The sequence below is a fragment of the Miniopterus schreibersii genome, assembly GCF_964146895.1.
Source record: "Miniopterus schreibersii genome assembly, chromosome: Y".
In the NCBI taxonomy this organism is placed as follows: domain Eukaryota; kingdom Metazoa; phylum Chordata; class Mammalia; order Chiroptera; family Miniopteridae; genus Miniopterus; species Miniopterus schreibersii.
Window position 1 is genome coordinate 5444634 of NC_138120.1, and position 27178 is coordinate 5471811.

Here is a 27178-nt window from a genome sequence, read left to right on the forward strand (position 1 = left end):
GGGAGGTAGGGGGCTTGGGAAAGTGACCTATCCCTGCTGGCAGGGAGGCGGTGGGTGTCTCCTACAGGAGACGTCTTCCCCCGCGCCCCTTCCCCCACCCACCCTTGTTCTATACAGGTGGAGGACGTGAGGCAGGCCAGCGAGGGCTGCAAGATGATGCTGTTCTTTCGCAGCAACCCCTACTTCCGCAACAGTGTGATCGTGAAGGAGTATGTCGTCAGCATCACAGGTGAGTGGAGGCTCCCCGCACGGGCGGCAGCAGGAGGCGGTTAGAAGTTGACAGGCAGTGCGCCCCTGTCCCCATACTCCTCGTGCTGCAGGATACCGGGCGTCCCATTCCACTGCCATTCATTGGCACCGGCATTATGAAAGACAGGCCTACAGACGCAGGCACCAGAACAGCAGCCTTAACTTCTTCAACTGGTTCTCTGACCACAACCTGGCCGGATCTGGCCGGATCGCTGAGGTAAGGACTCGGTGCCTAATGCCGTAAGAGAGCTTGGTGTGTTCCCCAGCGTCTGGGCTTTGTAACCAGATGCCTGCCCTGTCGTGCCGAGACGTGACTCCCCCGATAGATCATCAGTGAGGACGTGTGGCCCAACCCCCTGAAGTACTATGTGAGGAGGTCGGCACCAGGAGACGGCACGTACAGGAGCACAGGTGAGGGGACGCGCGCTGGGCACAACGCGCGCAGGGCACACGCCAGGTAACTGGGATGTTGTTGTGTCACATGGACACCCTGTGGCTGGGAAGACTACAGCCCCGGAGGCCCGGTCGTGCGGGCATCGGGATGATCCAGGAAGTCCGGAGCACTGCAGTGCCAACTCTGTTCCGGCCGGGGAGGCTGAGCGAGGGTGTGGGAGTGTGCCTGTCCACCACCACTCAGAATCAAAGCAGGTGCATTGTCCCGCTCCTCCGAACCCGCTCTCCTGGCCACCAACCCCAACCTCGGCCTGCCCCACCCTTCCTTAACGGGACTGTCCCACCGTGTTCTTCCTACATCCCTTCGCACAATTGCCGGGAGATATTCTTCTTGCGAAGCCTGAGGCTTCTCTGCCACCGCGTCCCTCTGTTGGTCCTCAGAGCCGTCATGTATGTCCTCAGGTGTCTCCTTCTTCCTACGCGGGGCATCCTGAGAGCGCTGTCCGTGACAGAGGGCTTGTGGTGGGACTTGTTGAACACGGGGCTGGGGGAAACTGAGGAGAAGCGATCCCAGTGGTACAGTGACCCACTTGGCGGGGGAGGCCGTCGAGCCATTGTTCAGTACTCTGGCAGTGCTCAGAGGAGGCGATACGTACGAGGTTTGCGTGTTCAGGGCACCTCCCAAAGTGTGAGATACCTAGGAGGGACCGTCACTCGATTTCCAAACCCAGGTAGTGCACGGAAGGAGCTTTTGCAGATACAAATGTGTTTTCAATCAAACACCATTTTCCTGCACGTGAAACAGGTGCAGAAACAGCCTCCGGGAAGGCATTGACACCTAGAGCCACGCGGAGCGGGGAATGAAAGGGATGGAAAAAGCAAGCTCATCAACTGTGTTTGTCCGTGTGTATTTGTTCCTTGGGCAAGATAAATGAAGAGCATCAAGCTGTGTGTGTCTGTGTGCTGTCCGTGGCTTGGTTTGGGCCTCTCCGTTGCCTGCCTGGGAATGTCCAGTCCCTCTGCGGCCTGGGCTTGCACAGTTGCGGAAGTGTGTTTAAGTGTTTCTAGGGGTGAGTGGGTGAGTGGGTGGCGGCGTGAGAGGGCAGAATTCTTCCCTGGTGGCGCAGGCTGGGGAGGAGGAAGAACTGGGAGAAAGTCCACTGCATAGGGTCTTCCCGTTTTCCCGAGGAAGATAAGGTACTTCAAAGAAAAGGCTTTTGGAGCAAGGGCCTCAAGGTCCAGTGCTGGGACCTACGGGAAGATAGATTAGCTAGCACCCTCCCTGTGGGCAGTCGGGGCTCACACCTTGACGGCAGGCAACCAGGTGGGAGGCTTCACAGTTCCGCTCACAGTGGAACCAAATGCCCTCCCTAGAAGCCTGAGCACAGTGTATTTGGCCGTGAGGACCTCCCCGTGCGCCGTAGGATTCGGATCCACGTTTCGCGAGTGCGTGGATAGGGTGCATGCAGGGACTCTGGGCAAGGGAGGCAAGCCATGTGGGAAGTGGGTCAGTATAGTATGCTCAATTGGGGATGAATCCGACGCTGGAAGGGTGAGTGGCCAAGGGGACGAGGAGAAGCAGAGTGCCTGCGCCCTAGGTGTCACACACAGCGCCCCCGCACACTGAGCCACTCGTGCGCGCGCACACAGACACAGGCGCGCACACACGGAGGCACAGGCATGGACACGAAGTTGTGTTGGGCAGTCTCTGGCCCGTGATGCCCACAGTCAGTACATGTGGCCCATTTGGGGGCCCTTCTACATTTGCTCACATGGAAATGGCCTCCTGCAAGCAGGAGGGTTGCTTTGCCGCGTCTTTGGGTGCAGGCCTTCTTCTGCAACCCAGTAATCCTGAAGCAATATCAAGTCACCCTTCTTTCTGGCCGCTGAGACCCAAGGCGTGGATGGGCGAGAGAGTTGGAATGAGGGAAAGAGAGAGGGCAAGAGCCATGGGAAACGCAAAAGGACCGTTCCAGTGACAGAAGGAGCCCGTTTCTAGGCCGCGCTGGTCCTGTGAACTCAAGGCGACCAGAACGGGGGCTCCAGTCCCCTCCAGCCACAGGCCTTCCCTTTGGCTGTAGCTTCACTCTCAGATATCCCATATCCCGGGATAACCTCTCCTGCCCGCCGTGTTTGTCCCCGTGGCTTTTACGAGGGCTCCCTGTGATGCAGTGGGAACCAAATTCTGCAGGGGGAAGTGTGATTGGACTTGAGAAGGAGCCCAGCAGGCAGAGATCGCCAGGACAGCCGTGGATGCCAAGACAGGAGCCGGGCGTCCTGACGAACGCTTGGCTCCGGGTGCGAGGCCGAAATGGCACGGCGCGCGTGAGCCGGGGGCTTCGCAGGGTTGCTCCCAGGGTGGTCTCGCTGATGGGACGGCGGGCGTCCGGCGCGCCCAGCTCCCCGAGGCGCGAGGGGCGTGTCCAGCGGCGACTTCCTTTCTCGGCGTCCACGTGACCGGAGGTTAGGCAGGCGCCCCCTGGGACGCCGCTTGGCGGGACAACGACCCCCGAGGCGGACACGGCAAGGTGGTGCGCTCGGCAGGGGTGGGGGTGCTGAGGCTCGGCAGTCCCGGGGCTTGCGGCAGCTGCTTCCTCACACCACGGGGCTGAGGGCCAGCGCCCGGAAGGGAGTGAGGCTGCGTTGGGAGACAGCCGGGCTCCTGAGACCGCCTGTGTGGTCTCGCTGCGGCTCGGGGGCCTTCGGGAGCTAGGGCCCCTCAGGCCACCCGGCGCAGCAGGGGCCCTTGACTCGGGCCGGTGGCGGTTGGGCGTCCCAGGACGCTATTATGTTCAGTTTGGTGCAGGAAGCTGATGACGCCCAGGAGGTAAGGGCAGAGGCGGTCCTGAGAGTGGAGGTGGTGCCGGCGATGTCGGACGTCACGCAGGTGGTGGCGTTTGTGAGTGGGGACGAGAGGTTGGCGGCAGGCCAGGAACTTTGTCCGCACCCTGACTTGGGGAGAGAGGAGGGGGTGCTGGCTGAGGAGCAGATCGTGCGGGACGACCAGAGTGCCCTGCAGCAGTGGGCAGAGGGTGTGGAGCCCCGGGAAGGGGAGGAGGGGGACCTGCAGGGTGAGTTGGTGGCACCGGAGCAGGACGTGGTGCAGTGGGCGGGCGTCGTGCAGGCGGTGAGGACGGTGGCAGGGTATGACTTGTTTCTGGCCGTGGATGAGCTCTTCCCAGATCTGGAGGTGGGGAGGCACGAGGAGGTGATGAGCGAAGAGCTGTTGGTGGAGGAAGAGGATCATGAGTTTGTGCAAGGGCCAGACGAGGAGGAAGAGTGGCAGGAGGAGGAGGAGGAAGAGTGGCAGGAGGAGGAGGAGGAAGAGTGGCAGGAGGAGGAGGACGAGGAGGAGGAGCAGCAGCAACTGGAGGAGGAGGAGGAGGAGGACGAGGAGGAGGACGATATGGAGGAGTTGGAGGACGAGGAGGAGGAGCAGCAACTGGAGGAGGAGGAGGAGGACGTGGAGGAGGACGATATGGAGGAGGTTGAGGATGAGACCGAGCAGGGGGAGGAGGAGGCGGAGGAGGAGGCCGAGGAGGGGTTGATTGAGCAGGAAATCAGTGGCCTGGAGCAGTATGTCCTGGAGGGCAAGGACATCTTGCAGCCAGTGGAGGTGGTGGGTGAGGCTGAGCAAGAGTTAGAGGGAGAAGCAGAAGCAAAAGCTCCAGCAGAGGAGCCAGGGGAGCAGGAGCAGGCAGAGTCAGGGCAGGGTGGCAAGTGCACCTGGTCCCCACTGGAGGTGCTCCGGGCCCTTCAGTTAGAGATGGAGCCGGTGAACTTGGAAGCCAGCAGGGCCTTCTGTCGGCTCAAGCGCAAGACATGGCAGAGGCGCCGTCCCTATTTAGAACTGAGGAGCACCACCATTCAGCGCATCCCCGGATTCTGGGCCAAAGCTGTATCCTTGATGGTAGACGCGGGGGACCACAATGTGCCCGCCCCAGTGAAGGAGAGAGCCACCAGCGGGGAGAGGTAGTTCAGCAAGGAAATAGACACACGGCAGTCAGTGTCGCGGCAGTGACCACAGTCTGATGCAAAAGCTCGGAGACGCCCTTTGAACACGCAGCTCCCACCGAAACCCTTCCTGGGGGTCCAGGGCCGCAGCCGCAGGTCAGAATCAAGCCCAGAAGAACGGCCAGAGTTGTCTGCAGGCGGCTCTCGGGCCCGCAGGTCCTTCTCAGAGTCTTGCCACGGCCGAGGCCGTCTCTGGGTCCGAGTCCTGAGACATTGTCAGGAATGTGTGATGTGCAGAAATAGAGATGTCCTGTGGAGCCCTGAGCGGGCAAGGATGCAGGGCAGATCAAAGTGTGTCAGGAAGCGGAGTCAGCCAGAGTGGGGGCAGACACGTGCGGGCCTCAAGAGCCTTTGTGCTCCTCTGGCCTGCTTCGGGCGGGGATGGACGTGGGGGCCTTGCCAGAGGATAGAGGGATCGGGCCAAGCCAGGTGCTTGTGTAGATGCGCTGCATGTGCTAGTTGTTTGTCGTCCAGCTTGCAGCGTGCAGGCTCCTTGACCCACAGCAGTTTGCGAACCACCCGGAATTGTCAGCCATGATGAGTGACCAAGACGAAGCCATGCTCAGCCACATGACCAATTTGAAGGTGAGCCTGCACAGACCAGGGCTAGGGAGGTAGGGGGCTTGGGAAAGTGACCTATCCCTGCTGGCAGGGAGGCGGTGGGTGTCTCCTACAGGAGACGTCTTCCCCCGCGCCCCTTCCCCCACCCACCCTTGTTCTATACAGGTGGAGGACGTGAGGCAGGCCAGCGAGGGCTGCAAGATGATGCTGTTCTTTCGCAGCAACCCCTACTTCCGCAACAGTGTGATCGTGAAGGAGTATGTCGTCAGCATCACAGGTGAGTGGAGGCTCCCCGCACGGGCGGCAGCAGGAGGCGGTTAGAAGTTGACAGGCAGTGCGCCCCTGTCCCCATACTCCTCGTGCTGCAGGATACCGGGCGTCCCATTCCACTGCCATTCATTGGCACCGGCATTATGAAAGACAGGCCTACAGACGCAGGCACCAGAACAGCAGCCTTAACTTCTTCAACTGGTTCTCTGACCACAACCTGGCCGGATCTGGCCGGATCGCTGAGGTAAGGACTCGGTGCCTAATGCCGTAAGAGAGCTTGGTGTGTTCCCCAGCGTCTGGGCTTTGTAACCAGATGCCTGCCCTGTCGTGCCGAGACGTGACTCCCCCGATAGATCATCAGTGAGGACGTGTGGCCCAACCCCCTGAAGTACTATGTGAGGAGGTCGGCACCAGGAGACGGCACGTACAGGAGCACAGGTGAGGGGACGCGCGCTGGGCACAACGCGCGCAGGGCACACGCCAGGTAACTGGGATGTTGTTGTGTCACATGGACACCCTGTGGCTGGGAAGACTACAGCCCCGGAGGCCCGGTCGTGCGGGCATCGGGATGATCCAGGAAGTCCGGAGCACTGCAGTGCCAACTCTGTTCCGGCCGGGGAGGCTGAGCGAGGGTGTGGGAGTGTGCCTGTCCACCACCACTCAGAATCAAAGCAGGTGCATTGTCCCGCTCCTCCGAACCCGCTCTCCTGGCCACCAACCCCAACCTCGGCCTGCCCCACCCTACCTTAACGGGACTGTCCCACCGTGTTCTTCCTACATCCCTTCGCACAATTGCCGGGAGATATTCTTCTTGCGAAGCCTGAGGCTTCTCTGCCACCGCGTCCCTCTGTTGGTCCTCAGAGCCGTCATGTATGTCCTCAGGTGTCTCCTTCTTCCTACGCGGGGCATCCTGAGAGCGCTGTCCGTGACAGAGGGCTTGTGGTGGGACTTGTTGAACACGGGGCTGGGGGAAACTGAGGAGAAGCGATCCCAGTGGTACAGTGACCCACTTGGCGGGGGAGGCCGTCGAGCCATTGTTCAGTACTCTGGCAGTGCTCAGAGGAGGCGATACGTACGAGGTTTGCGTGTTCAGGGCACCTCCCAAAGTGTGAGATACCTAGGAGGGACCGTCACTCGATTTCCAAACCCAGGTAGTGCACGGAAGGAGCTTTTGCAGATACAAATGTGTTTTCAATCAAACACCATTTTCCTGCACGTGAAACAGGTGCAGAAACAGCCTCCGGGAAGGCATTGACACCTAGAGCCACGCGGAGCGGGGAATGAAAGGGATGGAAAAAGCAAGCTCATCAACTGTGTTTGTCCGTGTGTATTTGTTCCTTGGGCAAGATAAATGAAGAGCATCAAGCTGTGTGTGTCTGTGTGCTGTCCGTGGCTTGGTTTGGGCCTCTCCGTTGCCTGCCTGGGAATGTCCAGTCCCTCTGCGGCCTGGGCTTGCACAGTTGCGGAAGTGTGTTTAAGTGTTTCTAGGGGTGGGTGGGTGAGTGGGTGGCGGCGTGAGAGGGCAGAATTCTTCCCTGGTGGCGCAGGCTGGGGAGGAGGAAGAACTGGGAGAAAGTCCACTGCATAGGGTCTTCCCGTTTTCCCGAGGAAGATAAGGTACTTCAAAGAAAAGGCTTTTGGAGCAAGGGCCTCAAGGTCCAGTGCTGGGACCTACGGGAAGATAGATTAGCTAGCACCCTCCCTGTGGGCAGTCGGGGCTCACACCTTGACGGCAGGCAACCAGGTGGGAGGCTTCACAGTTCCGCTCACAGAGGAACCAAATGCCCTCCCTAGAAGCCTGAGCACAGTGTATTTGGCCGTGAGGACCTCCCCGTGCGCCGTAGGATTCGGATCCACGTTTCGCGAGTGGGTGGATAGGGTGCATGCAGGGACTCTGGGCAAGGGAGGCAAGCCATGTGGGAAGTGGGTCAGTATAGTATGCTCAATTGGGGATGAATCCGACGCTGGAAGGGTGAGTGGCCAAGGGGACGAGGAGAAGCAGAGTGCCTGCGCCCTAGGTGTCACACACAGCGCCCCCGCACACTGAGCCACTCGTGCGCGCGCACACAGACACAGGCGCGCACACACGGAGGCACAGGCATGGACACGAAGTTGTGTTGGGCAGTCTCTGGCCCGTGATGCCCACAGTCAGTACATGTGGCCCATTTGGGGGCCCTTCTACATTTGCTCACATGGAAATGGCCTCCTGCAAGCAGGAGGGTTGCTTTGCCGCGTCTTTGGGTGCAGGCCTTCTTCTGCAACCCAGTAATCCTGAAGCAATATCAAGTCACCCTTCTTTCTGGCCGCTGAGACCCAAGGCGTGGATGGGCGAGAGAGTGGGAATGAGGGAAAGAGAGAGGGCAAGAGCCATGGGAAACGCAAAAGGACCGTTCCAGTGACAGAAGGAGCCCGTTTCTAGGCCGCGCTGGTCCTGTGAACTCAAGTCGACCAGAACGGGGGCTCCAGTCCCCTCCAGCCACAGGCCTTCCCTTTGGCTGTAGCTTCAATCTCAGATATCCCATATCCCGGGATAACCTCTCCTGCCCGCCGTGTTTGTCCCCGTGGCTTTTACGAGGGCTCCCTGTGATGCAGTGGGAACCAAATTCTGCAGGGGGAAGTGTGATTGGACTTGAGAAGGAGCCCAGCAGGCAGAGATCGCCAGGACAGCCGTGGATGCCAAGACAGGAGCCGGGCGTCCTGACGAACGCTTGGCTCCGGGTGCGAGGCCCAAATGGCACGGCGCGCGTGAGGCGGGGGCTTCGCAGGGTTGCTCCCAGGGTGGTCTCGCTGATGGGACCGCAGGCGTCCGGCGCGCCCAGCCCCCCGAGGCGCGAGGGGCGTGTCCAGCGGCGACTTCCTTTCTCGGCGTCCACGTGACCGGAGGTTAGGCAGGCGCCCCCTGGGACGCCGCTTGGCGGGACAACGACCCCCGAGGCGGACACGGCAAGGTGGTGCGCTCGGCAGGGGTGGGGGTGCTGAGGCTCGGCAGTCCCGGGGCTTGCGGCAGCTGCTTCCTCACACCACGGGGCTGAGGGCCAGCGCCCGGAAGGGAGTGAGGCTGCGTTGGGAGACAGCCGGGCTCCTGAGACCGCCTGTGTGGTCTCGCTGCGGCTCGGGGGCCTTCGGGAGCTAGGGCCCCTCAGGCCACCCGGCGCAGCAGGGGCCCTTGACTCGGGCCGGTGGCGGTTGGGCGTCCCAGGACGCTATTATGTTCAGTTTGGTGCAGGAAGCTGATGACGCCCAGGAGGTAAGGGCAGAGGCGGTCCTGAGAGTGGAGGTGGTCCCGGCCATGGCGGACGTCACGCAGGTGGTGGCGTTTGTGAGTGGGGACGAGAGGTTGGCGGCAGGCCAGGAACTTTGTCCGCACCCTGACTTGGGGAGAGAGGAGGGGGTGCTGGCTGAGGAGCAGATCGTGCGGGACGACCAGAGTGCCCTGCAGCAGTGGGCAGAGGGTGTGGAGCCCCGGGAAGGGGAGGAGGGGGACCTGCAGGGTGAGTTGGTGGCACCGGAGCAGGACGTGGTGCAGTGGGCGGGCGTCGTGCAGGCGGTGAGGACGGTGGCAGGGTATGACTTGTTTCTGGCCGTGGATGAGCTCTTCCCAGATCTGGAGGTGGGGAGGCACGAGGAGGTGATGAGCGAAGAGCTGTTGGTGGAGGAAGAGGATCATGAGTTTGTGCAAGGGCCAGACGAGGAGGAAGAGTGGCAGGAGGAGGAGGAGGAAGAGTGGCAGGAGGAGGAGGAGGAAGAGTGGCAGGAGGAGGAGGACGAGGAGGAGGAGCAGCAGCAACTGGAGGAGGAGGAGGAGGAGGACGAGGAGGAGGACGATATGGAGGAGTTGGAGGACGAGGAGGAGGAGCAGCAACTGGAGGAGGAGGAGGAGGACGTGGAGGAGGACGATATGGAGGAGGTTGAGGATGAGACCGAGCAGGGGGAGGAGGAGGCGGAGGAGGAGGCCGAGGAGGGGTTGATTGAGCAGGAAATCAGTGGCCTGGAGCAGTATGTCCTGGAGGGCAAGGACATCTTGCAGCCAGTGGAGGTGGTGGGTGAGGCTGAGCAAGAGTTAGAGGGAGAAGCAGAAGCAAAAGCTCCAGCAGAGGAGCCAGGGGAGCAGGAGCAGGCAGAGTCAGGGCAGGGTGGCAAGTGCACCTGGTCCCCACTGGAGGTGCTCCGGGCCCTTCAGTTAGTGATGGAGCCGGTGAACTTGGAAGCCAGCAGGGCCTTCTGTCGGCTCAAGCGCAAGACATGGCAGAGGCGCCGTCCCTATTTAGAACTGAGGAGCACCACCATTCAGCGCATCCCCGGATTCTGGGCCAAAGCTGTATCCTTGATGGTAGACGCGGGGGACCACAGTGTGCCCGCCCCAGTGAAGGAGAGAGCCACCAGCGGGGAGAGGTAGTTCAGCAAGGAAATAGACACACGGCAGTCAGTGTCGCGGCAGTGACCACAGTCTGATGCAAAAGCTCGGAGACGCCCTTTGAACACGCAGCTCCCACCGAAACCCTTCCTGGGGGTCCAGGGCCGCAGCCGCAGGTCAGAATCAAGCCCAGAAGAACGGCCAGAGTTGTCTGCAGGCGGCTCTCGGGCCCGCAGGTCCTTCTCAGAGTCTTGCCACGGCCGAGGCCGTCTCTGGGTCCGAGTCCTGAGACATTGTCAGGAATGTGTGATGTGCAGAAATAGAGATGTCCTGTGGAGCCCTGAGCGGGCAAGGATGCAGGGCAGATCAAAGTGTGTCAGGAAGCGGAGTCAGCCAGAGTGGGGGCAGACACGTGCGGGCCTCAAGAGCCTTTGTGCTCCTCTGGCCTGCTTCGGGCGGGGATGGACGTGGGGGCCTTGCCAGAGGATAGAGGGATCGGGCCAAGCCAGGTGCTTGTGTAGATGCGCTGCATGTGCTAGTTGTTTGTCGTCCAGCTTGCAGCGTGCAGGCTCCTTGACCCACAGCAGTTTGCGAACCACCCGGAATTGTCAGCCATGATGAGTGACCAAGACGAAGCCATGCTCAGCCACATGACCAATTTGAAGGTGAGCCTGCACAGACCAGGGCTAGGGAGGTAGGGGGCTTGGGAAAGTGACCTATCCCTGCTGGCAGGGAGGCGGTGGGTGTCTCCTACAGGAGACGTCTTCCCCCGCGCCCCTTCCCCCACCCACCCTTGTTCTATACAGGTGGAGGACGTGAGGCAGGCCAGCGAGGGCTGCAAGATGATGCTGTTCTTTCGCAGCAACCCCTACTTCCGCAACAGTGTGATCGTGAAGGAGTATGTCGTCAGCATCACAGGTGAGTGGAGGCTCCCCGCACGGGCGGCAGCAGGAGGCGGTTAGAAGTTGACAGGCAGTGCGCCCCTGTCCCCATACTCCTCGTGCTGCAGGATACCGGGCGTCCCATTCCACTGCCATTCATTGGCACCGGCATTATGAAAGACAGGCCTACAGACGCAGGCACCAGAACAGCAGCCTTAACTTCTTCAACTGGTTCTCTGACCACAACCTGGCCGGATCTGGCCGGATCGCTGAGGTAAGGACTCGGTGCCTAATGCCGTAAGAGAGCTTGGTGTGTTCCCCAGCGTCTGGGCTTTGTAACCAGATGCCTGCCCTGTCGTGCCGAGACGTGACTCCCCCGATAGATCATCAGTGAGGACGTGTGGCCCAACCCCCTGAAGTACTATGTGAGGAGGTCGGCACCTGGAGACGGCACGTACAGGAGCACAGGTGAGGGGACGCGCGCTGGGCACAACGCGCGCAGGGCACACGCCAGGTAACTGGGATGTTGTTGTGTCACATGGACACCCTGTGGCTGGGAAGACTACAGCCCCGGAGGCCCGGTCGTGCGGGCATCGGGATGATCCAGGAAGTCCGGAGCACTGCAGTGCCAACTCTGTTCCGGCCGGGGAGGCTGAGCGAGGGTGTGGGAGTGTGCCTGTCCACCACCACTCAGAATCAAAGCAGGTGCATTGTCCCGCTCCTCCGAACCCGCTCTCCTGGCCACCAGCCCCAACCTCGGCCTGCCCCACCCTTCCTTAACGGGACTGTCCCACCGTGCTCTTCCTACAACCCTTCGCACAATTGCCGGGAGATATTCTTCTTGCGAAGCCTGAGGCTTCTCTGCCACCGCGTCCCTCTGTTGGTCCTCAGAGCCGTCATGTATGTCCTCAAGTGTCTCCTTCTTCCTACGCGGGGCATCCTGAGAGCGCTGTCCGTGACAGAGGGCTTGTGGTGGGACTTGTTGAACACGGGGCTGGGGGAAACTGAGGAGAAGCGATCCCAGTGGTACAGTGACCCACTTGGCGGGGGAGGCCGTCGAGCCATTGTTCAGTACTCTGGCAGTGCTCAGAGGAGGCGATACGTACGAGGTTTGCGTGTTCAGGGCACCTCCCAAAGTGTGAGATACCTAGGAGGGACCGTCACTCGATTTCCAAACCCAGGTAGTGCACGGAAGGAGCTTTTGCAGATACAAATGTGTTTTCAATCAAACACCATTTTCCTGCACGTGAAACAGGTGCAGAAACAGCCTCCGGGAAGGCATTGACACCTAGAGCCACGCGGAGCGGGGAATGAAAGGGATGGAAAAAGCAAGCTCATCAACTGTGTTTGTCCGTGTGTATTTGTTCCTTGGGCAAGATAAATGAAGAGCATCAAGCTGTGTGTGTCTGTGTGCTGTCCGTGGCTTGGTTTGGGCCTCTCCGTTGCCTGCCTGGGAATGTCCAGTCCCTCTGCGGCCTGGGCTTGCACAGTTGCGGAAGTGTGTTTAAGTGTTTCTAGGGGTGGGTGGGTGAGTGGGTGGCGGCGTGAGAGGGCAGAATTCTTCCCTGGTGGCGCAGGCTGGGGAGGAGGAAGAACTGGGAGAAAGTCCACTGCATAGGGTCTTCCCGTTTTCCCGAGGAAGATAAGGTACTTCAAAGAAAAGGCTTTTGGAGCAAGGGCCTCAAGGTCCAGTGCTGGGACCTACGGGAAGATAGATTAGCTAGCACCCTCCCTGTGGGCAGTCGGGGCTCACACCTTGACGGCAGGCAACCAGGTGGGAGGCTTCACAGTTCCGCTCACAGTGGAACCAAATGCCCTCCCTAGAAGCCTGAGCACAGTGTATTTGGCCGTGAGGACCTCCCCGTGCGCCGTAGGATTCGGATCCACGTTTCACGAGTGGGTGGATAGGGTGCATGCAGGGACTCTGGGCAAGGGAGGCAAGCCATGTGGGAAGTGGGTCAGTATAGTATGCTCAATTGGGGATGAATCCGACGCTGGAAGGGTGAGTGGCCAAGGGGACGAGGAGAAGCAGAGTGCCTGCGCCCTAGGTGTCACACACAGCGCCCCCGCACACTGAGCCACTCGTGCGCGCGCACACAGACACAGGCGCGCACACACGGAGGCACAGGCATGGACACGAAGTTGTGTTGGGCAGTCTCTGGCCCGTGATGCCCACAGTCAGTACATGTGGCCCATTTGGGGGCCCTTCTACATTTGCTCACATGGAAATGGCCTCCTGCAAGCAGGAGGGTTGCTTTGCCGCGTCTTTGGGTGCAGGCCTTCTTCTGCAACCCAGTAATCCTGAAGCAATATCAAGTCACCCTTCTTTCTGGCCGCTGAGACCCAAGGCGTGGATGGGCGAGAGAGTTGGAATGAGGGAAAGAGAGAGGGCAAGAGCCATGGGAAACGCAAAAGGACCGTTCCAGTGACAGAAGGAGCCCGTTTCTAGGCCGCGCTGGTCCTGTGAACTCAAGGCGACCAGAACGGGGGCTCCAGTCCCCTCCAGCCACAGGCCTTCCCTTTGGCTGTAGCTTCAATCTCAGATATCCCATATCCCGGGATAACCTCTCCTGCCCGCCGTGTTTGTCCCCGTGGCTTTTACGAGGGCTCCCTGTGATGCAGTGGGAACCAAATTCTGCAGGGGGAAGTGTGATTGGACTTGAGAAGGAGCCCAGCAGGCAGAGATCGCCAGGACAGCCGTGGATGCCAAGACAGGAGCCGGGCGTCCTGACGAACGCTTGGCTCCGGGTGCGAGGCCGAAATGGCACGGCGCGCGTGAGCCGGGGGCTTCGCAGGGTTGCTCCCAGGGTGGTCTCGCTGATGGGACGGCGGGCGTCCGGCGCGCCCAGCTCCCCGAGGCGCGAGGGGCGTGTCCAGCGGCGACTTCCTTTCTCGGCGTCCACGTGACCGGAGGTTAGGCAGGCGCCCCCTGGGACGCCGCTTGGCGGGACAACGACCCCCGAGGCGGACACGGCAAGGTGGTGCGCTCGGCAGGGGTGGGGGTGCTGAGGCTCGGCAGTCCCGGGGCTTGCGGCAGCTGCTTCCTCACACCACGGGGCTGAGGGCCAGCGCCCGGAAGGGAGTGAGGCTGCGTTGGGAGACAGCCGGGCTCCTGAGACCGCCTGTGTGGTCTCGCTGCGGCTCGGGGGCCTTCGGGAGCTAGGGACCCTCAGGCCACCCGGCGCAGCAGGGGCCCTTGACTCGGGCCGGTGGCGGTTGGGCGTCCCAGGACGCTATTATGTTCAGTTTGGTGCAGGAAGCTGATGACGCCCAGGAGGTAAGGGCAGAGGCGGTCCTGAGAGTGGAGGTGGTCCCGGCCATGGCGGACGTCACGCAGGTGGTGGCGTTTGTGAGTGGGGACGAGAGGTTGGCGGCAGGCCAGGAACTTTGTCCGCACCCTGACTTGGGGAGAGAGGAGGGGGTGCTGGCTGAGGAGCAGATCGTGCGGGACGACCAGAGTGCCCTGCAGCAGTGGGCAGAGGGTGTGGAGCCCCGGGAAGGGGAGGAGGGGGACCTGCAGGGTGAGTTGGTGGCACCGGAGCAGGACGTGGTGCAGTGGGCGGGCGTCGTGCAGGCAGTGAGGACGGTGGCAGGGTATGACTTGTTTCTGGCCGTGGATGAGCTCTTCCCAGATCTGGAGGTGGGGAGGCACGAGGAGGTGATGAGCGAAGAGCTGTTGGTGGAGGAAGAGGATCATGAGTTTGTGCAAGGGCCAGACGAGGAGGAAGAGTGGCAGGAGGAGGAGGAGGAAGAGTGGCAGGAGGAGGAGGAGGAAGAGTGGCAGGAGGAGGAGGACGAGGAGGAGGAGCAGCAGCAACTGGAGGAGGAGGAGGAGGAGGACGAGGAGGAGGACGATATGGAGGAGTTGGAGGACGAGGAGGAGGAGCAGCAACTGGAGGAGGAGGAGGAGGACGTGGAGGAGGACGATATGGAGGAGGTTGAGGATGAGACCGAGCAGGGGGAGGAGGAGGCGGAGGAGGAGGCCGAGGAGGGGTTGATTGAGCAGGAAATCAGTGGCCTGGAGCAGTATGTCCTGGAGGGCAAGGACATCTTGCAGCCAGTGGAGGTGGTGGGTGAGGCTGAGCAAGAGTTAGAGGGAGAAGCAGAAGCAAAAGCTCCAGCAGAGGAGCCAGGGGAGCAGGAGCAGGCAGAGTCAGGGCAGGGTGGCAAGTGCACCTGGTCCCCACTGGAGGTGCTCCGGGCCCTTCAGTTAGAGATGGAGCCGGTGAACTTGGAAGCCAGCAGGGCCTTCTGTCGGCTCAAGCGCAAGACATGGCAGAGGCGCCGTCCCTATTTAGAACTGAGGAGCACCACCATTCAGCGCATCCCCGGATTCTGGGCCAAAGCTGTATCCTTGATGGTAGACGCGGGGGACCACAATGTGCCCGCCCCAGTGAAGGAGAGAGCCACCAGCGGGGAGAGGTAGTTCAGCAAGGAAATAGACACACGGCAGTCAGTGTCGCGGCAGTGACCACAGTCTGATGCAAAAGCTCGGAGACGCCCTTTGAACACGCAGCTCCCACCGAAACCCTTCCTGGGGGTCCAGGGCCGCAGCCGCAGGTCAGAATCAAGCCCAGAAGAACGGCCAGAGTTGTCTGCAGGCGGCTCTCGGGCCCGCAGGTCCTTCTCAGAGTCTTGCCACGGCCGAGGCCGTCTCTGGGTCCGAGTCCTGAGACATTGTCAGGAATGTGTGATGTGCAGAAATAGAGATGTCCTGTGGAGCCCTGAGCGGGCAAGGATGCAGGGCAGATCAAAGTGTGTCAGGAAGCGGAGTCAGCCAGAGTGGGGGCAGACACGTGCGGGCCTCAAGAGCCTTTGTGCTCCTCTGGCCTGCTTCGGGCGGGGATGGACGTGGGGGCCTTGCCAGAGGATAGAGGGATCGGGCCAAGCCAGGTGCTTGTGTAGATGCGCTGCATGTGCTAGTTGTTTGTCGTCCAGCTTGCAGCGTGCAGGCTCCTTGACCCACAGCAGTTTGCGAACCACCCGGAATTGTCAGCCATGATGAGTGACCAAGACGAAGCCATGCTCAGCCACATGACCAATTTGAAGGTGAGCCTGCACAGACCAGGGCTAGGGAGGTAGGGGGCTTGGGAAAGTGACCTATCCCTGCTGGCAGGGAGGCGGTGGGTGTCTCCTACAGGAGACGTCTTCCCCCGCGCCCCTTCCCCCACCCACCCTTGTTCTATACAGGTGGAGGACGTGAGGCAGGCCAGCGAGGGCTGCAAGATGATGCTGTTCTTTCGCAGCAACCCCTACTTCCGCAACAGTGTGATCGTGAAGGAGTATGTCGTCAGCATCACAGGTGAGTGGAGGCTCCCCGCACGGGCGGCAGCAGGAGGCGGTTAGAAGTTGACAGGCAGTGCGCCCCTGTCCCCATACTCCTCGTGCTGCAGGATACCGGGCGTCCCATTCCACTGCCATTCATTGGCACCGGCATTATGAAAGACAGGCCTACAGACGCAGGCACCAGAACAGCAGCCTTAACTTCTTCAACTGGTTCTCTGACCACAACCTGGCCGGATCTGGCCGGATCGCTGAGGTAAGGACTCGGTGCCTAATGCCGTAAGAGAGCTTGGTGTGTTCCCCAGCGTCTGGGCTTTGTAACCAGATGCCTGCCCTGTCGTGCCGAGACGTGACTCCCCCGATAGATCATCAGTGAGGACGTGTGGCCCAACCCCCTGAAGTACTATGTGAGGAGGTCGGCACCAGGAGACGGCACGTACAGGAGCACAGGTGAGGGGACGCGCGCTGGGCACAACGCGCGCAGGGCACACGCCAGGTAACTGGGATGTTGTTGTGTCACATGGACACCCTGTGGCTGGGAAGACTACAGCCCCGGAGGCCCGGTCGTGCGGGCATCGGGATGATCCAGGAAGTCCGGAGCACTGCAGTGCCAACTCTGTTCCGGCCGGGGAGGCTGAGCGAGGGTGTGGGAGTGTGCCTGTCCACCACCACTCAGAATCAAAGCAGGTGCATTGTCCCGCTCCTCCGAACCCGCTCTCCTGGCCACCAACCCCAACCTCGGCCTGCCCCACCCTTCCTTAACGGGACTGTCCCACCGTGTTCTTCCTACATCCCTTCGCACAATTGCCGGGAGATATTCTTCTTGCGAAGCCTGAGGCTTCTCTGCCACCGCGTCCCTCTGTTGGTCCTCAGAGCCGTCATGTATGTCCTCAGGTGTCTCCTTCTTCCTACGCGGGGCATCCTGAGAGCGCTGTCCGTGACAGAGGGCTTGTGGTGGGACTTGTTGAACACGGGGCTGGGGGAAACTGAGGAGAAGCGATCCCAGTGGTACAGTGACCCACTTGGCGGGGGAGGCCGTCGAGCCATTGTTCAGTACTCTGGCAGTGCTCAGAGGAGGCGATACGTACGAGGTTTGCGTGTTCAGGGCACCTCCCAAAGTGTGAGATACCTAGGAGGGACCGTCACTCGATTTCCAAACCCAGGTAGTGCACGGAAGGAGCTTTTGCAGATACAAATGTGTTTTCAATCAAACACCATTTTCCTGCACGTGAAACAGGTGCAGAAACAGCCTCCGGGAAGGCATTGACACCTAGAGCCACGCGGAGCGGGGAATGAAAGGGATGGAAAAAGCAAGCTCATCAACTGTGTTTGTCCGTGTGTATTTGTTCCTTGGGCAAGATAAATGAAGAGCATCAAGCTGTGTGTGTCTGTGTGCTGTCCGTGGCTTGGTTTGGGCCTCTCCGTTGCCTGCCTGGGAATGTCCAGTCCCTCTGCGGCCTGGGCTTGCACAGTTGGGGAAGTGTGTTTAAGTGTTTCTAGGGGTGGGTGGGTGAGTGGGTGGCGGCGTGAGAGGGCAGAATTCTTCCCTGGTGGCGCAGGCTGGGGAGGAGGAAGAACTGGGAGAAAGTCCACTGCATAGGGTCTTCCCGTTTTCCCGAGGAAGATAAGGTACTTCAAAGAAAAGGCTTTTGGAGCAAGGGCCTCAAGGTCCAGTGCTGGGACCTACGGGAAGATAGATTAGCTAGCACCCTCCCTGTGGGCAGTCGGGGCTCACACCTTGACGGCAGGCAACCAGGTGGGAGGCTTCACAGTTCCGCTCACAGAGGAACCAAATGCCCTCCCTAGAAGCCTGAGCACAGTGTATTTGGCCGTGAGGACCTCCCCGTGCGCCGTAGGATTCGGATCCACGTTTCGCGAGTGGGTGGATAGGGTGCATGCAGGGACTCTGGGCAAGGGAGGCAAGCCATGTGGGAAGTGGGTCAGTATAGTATGCTCAATTGGGGATGAATCCGACGCTGGAAGGGTGAGTGGCCAAGGGGACGAGGAGAAGCAGAGTGCCTGCGCCCTAGGTGTCACACACAGCGCCCCCGCACACTGAGCCACTCGTGCGCGCGCACACAGACACAGGCGCGCACACACGGAGGCACAGGCATGGACACGAAGTTGTGTTGGGCAGTCTCTGGCCCGTGATGCCCACAGTCAGTACATGTGGCCCATTTGGGGGCCCTTCTACATTTGCTCACATGGAAATGGCCTCCTGCAAGCAGGAGGGTTGCTTTGCCGCGTCTTTGGGTGCAGGCCTTCTTCTGCAACCCAGTAATCCTGAAGCAATATCAAGTCACCCTTCTTTCTGGCCGCTGAGACCCAAGGCGTGGATGGGCGAGAGAGTGGGAATGAGGGAAAGAGAGAGGGCAAGAGCCATGGGAAACGCAAAAGGACCGTTCCAGTGACAGAAGGAGCCCGTTTCTAGGCCGCGCTGGTCCTGTGAACTCAAGTCGACCAGAACGGGGGCTCCAGTCCCCTCCAGCCACAGGCCTTCCCTTTGGCTGTAGCTTCAATCTCAGATATCCCATATCCCGGGATAACCTCTCCTGCCCGCCGTGTTTGTCCCCGTGGCTTTTACGAGGGCTCCCTGTGATGCAGTGGGAACCAAATTCTGCAGGGGGAAGTGTGATTGGACTTGAGAAGGAGCCCAGCAGGCAGAGATCGCCAGGACAGCCGTGGATGCCAAGACAGGAGCCGGGCGTCCTGACGAACGCTTGGCTCCGGGTGCGAGGCCCAAATGGCACGGCGCGCGTGAGGCGGGGGCTTCGCAGGGTTGCTCCCAGGGTGGTCTCGCTGATGGGACCGCAGGCGTCCGGCGCGCCCAGCCCCCCGAGGCGCGAGGGGCGTGTCCAGCGGCGACTTCCTTTCTCGGCGTCCACGTGACCGGAGGTTAGGCAGGCGCCCCCTGGGACGCCGCTTGGCGGGACAACGACCCCCGAGGCGGACACGGCAAGGTGGTGCGCTCGGCAGGGGTGGGGGTGCTGAGGCTCGGCAGTCCCGGGGCTTGCGGCAGCTGCTTCCTCACACCACGGGGCTGAGGGCCAGCGCCCGGAAGGGAGTGAGGCTGCGTTGGGAGACAGCCGGGCTCCTGAGACCGCCTGTGTGGTCTCGCTGCGGCTCGGGGGCCTTCGGGAGCTAGGGCCCCTCAGGCCACCCGGCGCAGCAGGGGCCCTTGACTCGGGCCGGTGGCGGTTGGGCGTCCCAGGACGCTATTATGTTCAGTTTGGTGCAGGAAGCTGATGACGCCCAGGAGGTAAGGGCAGAGGCGGTCCTGAGAGTGGAGGTGGTCCCGGCCATGGCGGACGTCACGCAGGTGGTGGCGTTTGTGAGTGGGGACGAGAGGTTGGCGGCAGGCCAGGAACTTTGTCCGCACCCTGACTTGGGGAGAGAGGAGGGGGTGCTGGCTGAGGAGCAGATCGTGCGGGACGACCAGAGTGCCCTGCAGCAGTGGGCAGAGGGTGTGGAGCCCCGGGAAGGGGAGGAGGGGGACCTGCAGGGTGAGTTGGTGGCACCGGAGCAGGACGTGGTGCAGTGGGCGGGCGTCGTGCAGGCGGTGAGGACGGTGGCAGGGTATGACTTGTTTCTGGCCGTGGATGAGCTCTTCCCAGATCTGGAGGTGGGGAGGCACGAGGAGGTGATGAGCGAAGAGCTGTTGGTGGAGGAAGAGGATCATGAGTTTGTGCAAGGGCCAGACGAGGAGGAAGAGTGGCAGGAGGAGGAGGAGGAAGAGTGGCAGGAGGAGGAGGAGGAAGAGTGGCAGGAGGAGGAGGACGAGGAGGAGGAGCAGCAGCAACTGGAGGAGGAGGAGGAGGAGGACGAGGAGGAGGACGATATGGAGGAGTTGGAGGACGAGGAGGAGGAGCAGCAACTGGAGGAGGAGGAGGAGGACGTGGAGGAGGACGATATGGAGGAGGTTGAGGATGAGACCGAGCAGGGGGAGGAGGAGGCGGAGGAGGAGGCCAAGGAGGGGTTGATTGAGCAGGAAATCAGTGGCCTGGAGCAGTATGTCCTGGAGGGCAAGGACATCTTGCAGCCAGTGGAGGTGGTGGGTGAGGCTGAGCAAGAGTTAGAGGGAGAAGCAGAAGCAAAAGCTCCAGCAGAGGAGCCAGGGGAGCAGGAGCAGGCAGAGTCAGGGCAGGGTGGCAAGTGCACCTGGTCCCCACTGGAGGTGCTCCGGGCCCTTCAGTTAGAGATGGAGCCGGTGAACTTGGAAGCCAGCAGGGCCTTCTGTCGGCTCAAGCGCAAGACATGGCAGAGGCGCCGTCCCTATTTAGAACTGAGGAGCACCACCATTCAGCGCATCCCCGGATTCTGGGCCAAAGCTGTATCCTTGATGGTAGACGCGGGGGACCACAGTGTGCCCGCCCCAGTGAAGGAGAGAGCCACCAGCGGGGAGAGGTAGTTCAGCAAGGAAATAGACACACGGCAGTCAGTGTCGCGGCAGTGACCACAGTCTGATGCAAAAGCTCGGAGACGCCCTTTGAACACGCAGCTCCCACCGAAACCCTTCCTGGGGGTCCAGGGCCGCAGCCGCAGGTCAGAATCAAGCCCAGAAGAACGGCCAGAGTTGTCTGCAGGCGGCTCTCGGGCCCGCAGGTCCTTCTCAGAGTCTTGCCACGGCCGAGGCCGTCTCTGGGTCCGAGTCCTGAGACATTGTCAGGAATGTGTGATGTGCAGAAATAGAGATGTCCTGTGGAGCCCTGAGCGGGCAAGGATGCAGGGCAGATCAAAGTGTGTCAGGAAGCGGAGTCAGCCAGAGTGGGGGCAGACACGTGCGGGCCTCAAGAGCCTTTGTGCTCCTCTGGCCTGCTTCGGGCGGGGATGGACGTGGGGGCCTTGCCAGAGGATAGAGGGATCGGGCCAAGCCAGGTGCTTGTGTAGATGCGCTGCATGTGCTAGTTGTTTGTCGTCCAGCTTGCAGCGTGCAGGCTCCTTGACCCACAGCAGTTTGCGAACCACCCGGAATTGTCAGCCATGATGAGTGACCAAGACGAAGCCATGCTCAGCCACATGACCAATTTGAAGGTGAGCCTGCACAGACCAGGGCTAGGGAGGTAGGGGGCTTGGGAAAGTGACCTATCCCTGCTGGCAGGGAGGCGGTGGGTGTCTCCTACAGGAGACGTCTTCCCCCGCGCCCCTTCCCCCACCCACCCTTGTTCTATACAGGTGGAGGACGTGAGGCAGGCCAGCGAGGGCTGCAAGATGATGCTGTTCTTTCGCAGCAACCCCTACTTCCGCAACAGTGTGATCGTGAAGGAGTATGTCGTCAGCATCACAGGTGAGTGGAGGCTCCCCGCACGGGCGGCAGCAGGAGGCGGTTAGAAGTTGACAGGCAGTGCGCCCCTGTCCCCATACTCCTCGTGCTGCAGGATACCGGGCGTCCCATTCCACTGCCATTCATTGGCACCGGCATTATGAAAGACAGGCCTACAGACGCAGGCACCAGAACAGCAGCCTTAACTTCTTCAACTGGTTCTCTGACCACAACCTGGCCGGATCTGGCCGGATCGCTGAGGTAAGGACTCGGTGCCTAATGCCGTAAGAGAGCTTGGTGTGTTCCCCAGCGTCTGGGCTTTGTAACCAGATGCCTGCCCTGTCGTGCCGAGACGTGACTCCCCCGATAGATCATCAGTGAGGACGTGTGGCCCAACCCCCTGAAGTACTATGTGAGGAGGTCGGCACCTGGAGACGGCACGTACAGGAGCACAGGTGAGGGGACGCGCGCTGGGCACAACGCGCGCAGGGCACACGCCAGGTAACTGGGATGTTGTTGTGTCACATGGACACCCTGTGGCTGGGAAGACTACAGCCCCGGAGGCCCGGTCGTGCGGGCATCGGGATGATCCAGGAAGTCCGGAGCACTGCAGTGCCAACTCTGTTCCGGCCGGGGAGGCTGAGCGAGGGTGTGGGAGTGTGCCTGTCCACCACCACTCAGAATCAAAGCAGGTGCATTGTCCCGCTCCTCCGAACCCGCTCTCCTGGCCACCAGCCCCAACCTCGGCCTGCCCCACCCTTCCTTAACGGGACTGTCCCACCGTGCTCTTCCTACAACCCTTCGCACAATTGCCGGGAGATATTCTTCTTGCGAAGCCTGAGGCTTCTCTGCCACCGCGTCCCTCTGTTGGTCCTCAGAGCCGTCATGTATGTCCTCAGGTGTCTCCTTCTTCCTACGCGGGGCATCCTGAGAGCGCTGTCCGTGACAGAGGGCTTGTGGTGGGACTTGTTGAACACGGGGCTGGGGGAAACTGAGGAGAAGCGATCCCAGTGGTACAGTGACCCACTTGGCGGGGGAGGCCGTCGAGCCATTGTTCAGTACTCTGGCAGTGCTCAGAGGAGGCGATACGTACGAGGTTTGCGTGTTCAGGGCACCTCCCAAAGTGTGAGATACCTAGGAGGGACCGTCACTCGATTTCCAAACCCAGGTAGTGCACGGAAGGAGCTTTTGCAGATACAAATGTGTTTTCAATCAAACACCATTTTCCTGCACGTGAAACAGGTGCAGAAACAGCCTCCGGGAAGGCATTGACACCTAGAGCCACGCGGAGCGGGGAATGAAAGGGATGGAAAAAGCAAGCTCATCAACTGTGTTTGTCCGTGTGTATTTGTTCCTTGGGCAAGATAAATGAAGAGCATCAAGCTGTGTGTGTCTGTGTGCTGTCCGTGGCTTGGTTTGGGCCTCTCCGTTGCCTGCCTGGGAATGTCCAGTCCCTCTGCGGCCTGGGCTTGCACAGTTGCGGAAGTGTGTTTAAGTGTTTCTAGGGGTGGGTGGGTGAGTGGGTGGCAGCGTGAGAGGGCAGAATTCTTCCCTGGTGGCGCAGGCTGGGGAGGAGGAAGAACTGGGAGAAAGTCCACTGCATAGGGTCTTCCCGTTTTCCCGAGGAAGATAAGGTACTTCAAAGAAAAGGCTTTTGGAGCAAGGGCCTCAAGGTCCAGTGCTGGGACCTACGGGAAGATAGATTAGCTAGCACCCTCCCTGTGGGCAGTCGGGGCTCACACCTTGACGGCAGGCAACCAGGTGGGAGGCTTCACAGTTCCGCTCACAGTGGAACCAAATGCCCTCCCTAGAAGCCTGAGCACAGTGTATTTGGCCGTGAGGACCTCCCCGTGCGCCGTAGGATTCGGATCCACGTTTCGCGAGTGGGTGGATAGGGTGCATGCAGGGACTCTGGGCAAGGGAGGCAAGCCATGTGGGAAGTGGGTCAGTATAGTATGCTCAATTGGGGATGAATCCGACGCTGGAAGGGTGAGTGGCCAAGGGGACGAGGAGAAGCAGAGTGCCTGCGCCCTAGGTGTCACACACAGCGCCCCCGCACACTGAGCCACTCGTGCGCGCGCACACAGACACAGGCGCGCACACACGGAGGCACAGGCATGGACACGAAGTTGTGTTGGGCAGTCTCTGGCCCGTGATGCCCACAGTCAGTACATGTGGCCCATTTGGGGGCCCTTCTACATTTGCTCACATGGAAATGGCCTCCTGCAAGCAGGAGGGTTGCTTTGCCGCGTCTTTGGGTGCAGGCCTTCTTCTGCAACCCAGTAATCCTGAAGCAATATCAAGTCACCCTTCTTTCTGGCCGCTGAGACCCAAGGCGTGGATGGGCGAGAGAGTTGGAATGAGGGAAAGAGAGAGGGCAAGAGCCATGGGAAACGCAAAAGGACCGTTCCAGTGACAGAAGGAGCCCGTTTCTAGGCCGCGCTGGTCCTGTGAACTCAAGGCGACCAGAACGGGGGCTCCAGTCCCCTCCAGCCACAGGCCTTCCCTTTGGCTGTAGCTTCACTCTCAGATATCCCATATCCCGGGATAACCTCTCCTGCCCGCCGTGTTTGTCCCCGTGGCTTTTACGAGGGCTCCCTGTGATGCAGTGGGAACCAAATTCTGCAGGGGGAAGTGTGATTGGACTTGAGAAGGAGCCCAGCAGGCAGAGATCGCCAGGACAGCCGTGGATGCCAAGACAGGAGCCGGGCGTCCTGACGAACGCTTGGCTCCGGGTGCGAGGCCCAAATGGCACGGCGCGCGTGAGCCGGGGGCTTCGCAGGGTTGCTCCCAGGGTGGTCTCGCTGATGGGACGGCGGGCGTCCGGCGCGCCCAGCTCCCCGAGGCGCGAGGGGCGTGTCCAGCGGCGACTTCCTTTCTCGGCGTCCACGTGACCGGAGGTTAGGCAGGCGCCCCCTGGGACGCCGCTTGGCGGGACAACGACCCCCGAGGCGGACACGGCAAGGTGGTGCGCTCGGCAGGGGTGGGGGTGCTGAGGCTCGGCAGTCCCGGGGCTTGCGGCAGCTGCTTCCTCACACCACGGGGCTGAGGGCCAGCGCCCGGAAGGGAGTGAGGCTGCGTTGGGAGACAGCCGGGCTCCTGAGACCGCCTGTGTGGTCTCGCTGCGGCTCGGGGGCCTTCGGGAGCTAGGGCCCCTCAGGCCACCCGGCGCAGCAGGGGCCCTTGACTCGGGCCGGTGGCGGTTGGGCGTCCCAGGACGCTATTATGTTCAGTTTGGTGCAGGAAGCTGATGACGCCCAGGAGGTAAGGGCAGAGGCGGTCCTGAGAGTGGAGGTGGTGCCGGCGATGTCGGACGTCACGCAGGTGGTGGCGTTTGTGAGTGGGGACGAGAGGTTGGCGGCAGGCCAGGAACTTTGTCCGCACCCTGACTTGGGGAGAGAGGAGGGGGTGCTGGCTGAGGAGCAGATCGTGCGGGACGACCAGAGTGCCCTGCAGCAGTGGGCAGAGGGTGTGGAGCCCCGGGAAGGGGAGGAGGGGGACCTGCAGGGTGAGTTGGTGGCACCGGAGCAGGACGTGGTGCAGTGGGCGGGCGTCGTGCAGGCGGTGAGGACGGTAGCAGGGTATGACTTGTTTCTGGCCGTGGATGAGCTCTTCCCAGATCTGGAGGTGGGGAGGCACGAGGAGGTGATGAGCGAAGAGCTGTTGGTGGAGGAAGAGGATCATGAGTTTGTGCAAGGGCCAGACGAGGAGGAAGAGTGGCAGGAGGAGGAGGAGGAAGAGTGGCAGGAGGAGGAGGAGGAAGAGTGGCAGGAGGAGGAGGACGAGGAGGAGGAGCAGCAGCAACTGGAGGAGGAGGAGGAGGAGGACGAGGAGGAGGACGATATGGAGGAGTTGGAGGACGAGGAGGAGGAGCAGCAACTGGAGGAGGAGGAGGAGGACGTGGAGGAGGACGATATGGAGGAGGTTGAGGATGAGACCGAGCAGGGGGAGGAGGAGGCGGAGGAGGAGGCCGAGGAGGGGTTGATTGAGCAGGAAATCAGTGGCCTGGAGCAGTATGTCCTGGAGGGCAAGGACATCTTGCAGCCAGTGGAGGTGGTGGGTGAGGCTGAGCAAGAGTTAGAGGGAGAAGCAGAAGCAAAAGCTCCAGCAGAGGAGCCAGGGGAGCAGGAGCAGGCAGAGTCAGGGCAGGGTGGGAAGTGCACCTGGTCCCCACTGGAGGTGCTCCGGGCCCTTCAGTTAGAGATGGAGCCGGTGAACTTGGAAGCCAGCAGGGCCTTCTGTCGGCTCAAGCGCAAGACATGGCAGAGGCGCCGTCCCTATTTAGAACTGAGGAGCACCACCATTCAGCGCATCCCCGGATTCTGGGCCAAAGCTGTATCCTTGATGGTAGACGCGGGGGACCACAGTGTGCCCGCCCCAGTGAAGGAGAGAGCCACCAGCGGGGAGAGGTAGTTCAGCAAGGAAATAGACACACGGCAGTCAGTGTCGCGGCAGTGACCACAGTCTGATGCAAAAGCTCGGAGACGCCCTTTGAACACGCAGCTCCCACCGAAACCCTTCCTGGGGGTCCAGGGCCGCAGCCGCAGGTCAGAATCAAGCGCAGAAGAACGGCCAGAGTTGTCTGCAGGCGGCTCTCGGGCCCGCAGGTCCTTCTCAGAGTCTTGCCACGGCCGAGGCCGTCTCTGGGTCCGAGTCCTGAGACATTGTCAGGAATGTGTGATGTGCAGAAATAGAGATGTCCTGTGGAGCCCTGAGCGGGCAAGGATGCAGGGCAGATCAAAGTGTGTCAGGAAGCGGAGTCAGCCAGAGTGGGGGCAGACACGTGCGGGCCTCAAGAGCCTTTGTGCTCCTCTGGCCTGCTTCGGGCGGGGATGGACGTGGGGGCCTTGCCAGAGGATAGAGGGATCGGGCCAAGCCAGGTGCTTGTGTAGATGCGCTGCATGTGCTAGTTGTTTGTCGTCCAGCTTGCAGCGTGCAGGCTCCTTGACCCACAGCAGTTTGCGAACCACCCGGAATTGTCAGCCATGATGAGTGACCAAGACGAAGCCATGCTCAGCCACATGACCAATTTGAAGGTGAGCCTGCACAGACCAGGGCTAGGGAGGTAGGGGGCTTGGGAAAGTGACCTATCCCTGCTGGCAGGGAGGCGGTGGGTGTCTCCTACAGGAGACGTCTTCCCCCGCGCCCCTTCCCCCACCCACCCTTGTTCTATACAGGTGGAGGACGTGAGGCAGGCCAGCGAGGGCTGCAAGATGATGCTGTTCTTTCGCAGCAACCCCTACTTCCGCAACAGTGTGATCGTGAAGGAGTATGTCGTCAGCATCACAGGTGAGTGGAGGCTCCCCGCACGGGCGGCAGCAGGAGGCGGTTAGAAGTTGACAGGCAGTGCGCCCCTGTCCCCATACTCCTCGTGCTGCAGGATACCGGGCGTCCCATTCCACTGCCATTCATTGGCACCGGCATTATGAAAGACAGGCCTACAGACGCAGGCACCAGAACAGCAGCCTTAACTTCTTCAACTGGTTCTCTGACCACAACCTGGCCGGATCTGGCCGGATCGCTGAGGTAAGGACTCGGTGCCTAATGCCGTAAGAGAGCTTGGTGTGTTCCCCAGCGTCTGGGCTTTGTAACCAGATGCCTGCCCTGTCGTGCCGAGACGTGACTCCCCCGATAGATCATCAGTGAGGACGTGTGGCCCAACCCCCTGAAGTACTATGTGAGGAGGTCGGCACCAGGAGACGGCACGTACAGGAGCACAGGTGAGGGGACGCGCGCTGGGCACAACGCGCGCAGGGCACACGCCAGGTAACTGGGATGTTGTTGTGTCACATGGACACCCTGTGGCTGGGAAGACTACAGCCCCGGAGGCCCGGTCGTGCGGGCATCGGGATGATCCAGGAAGTCCGGAGCACTGCAGTGCCAACTCTGTTCCGGCCGGGGAGGCTGAGCGAG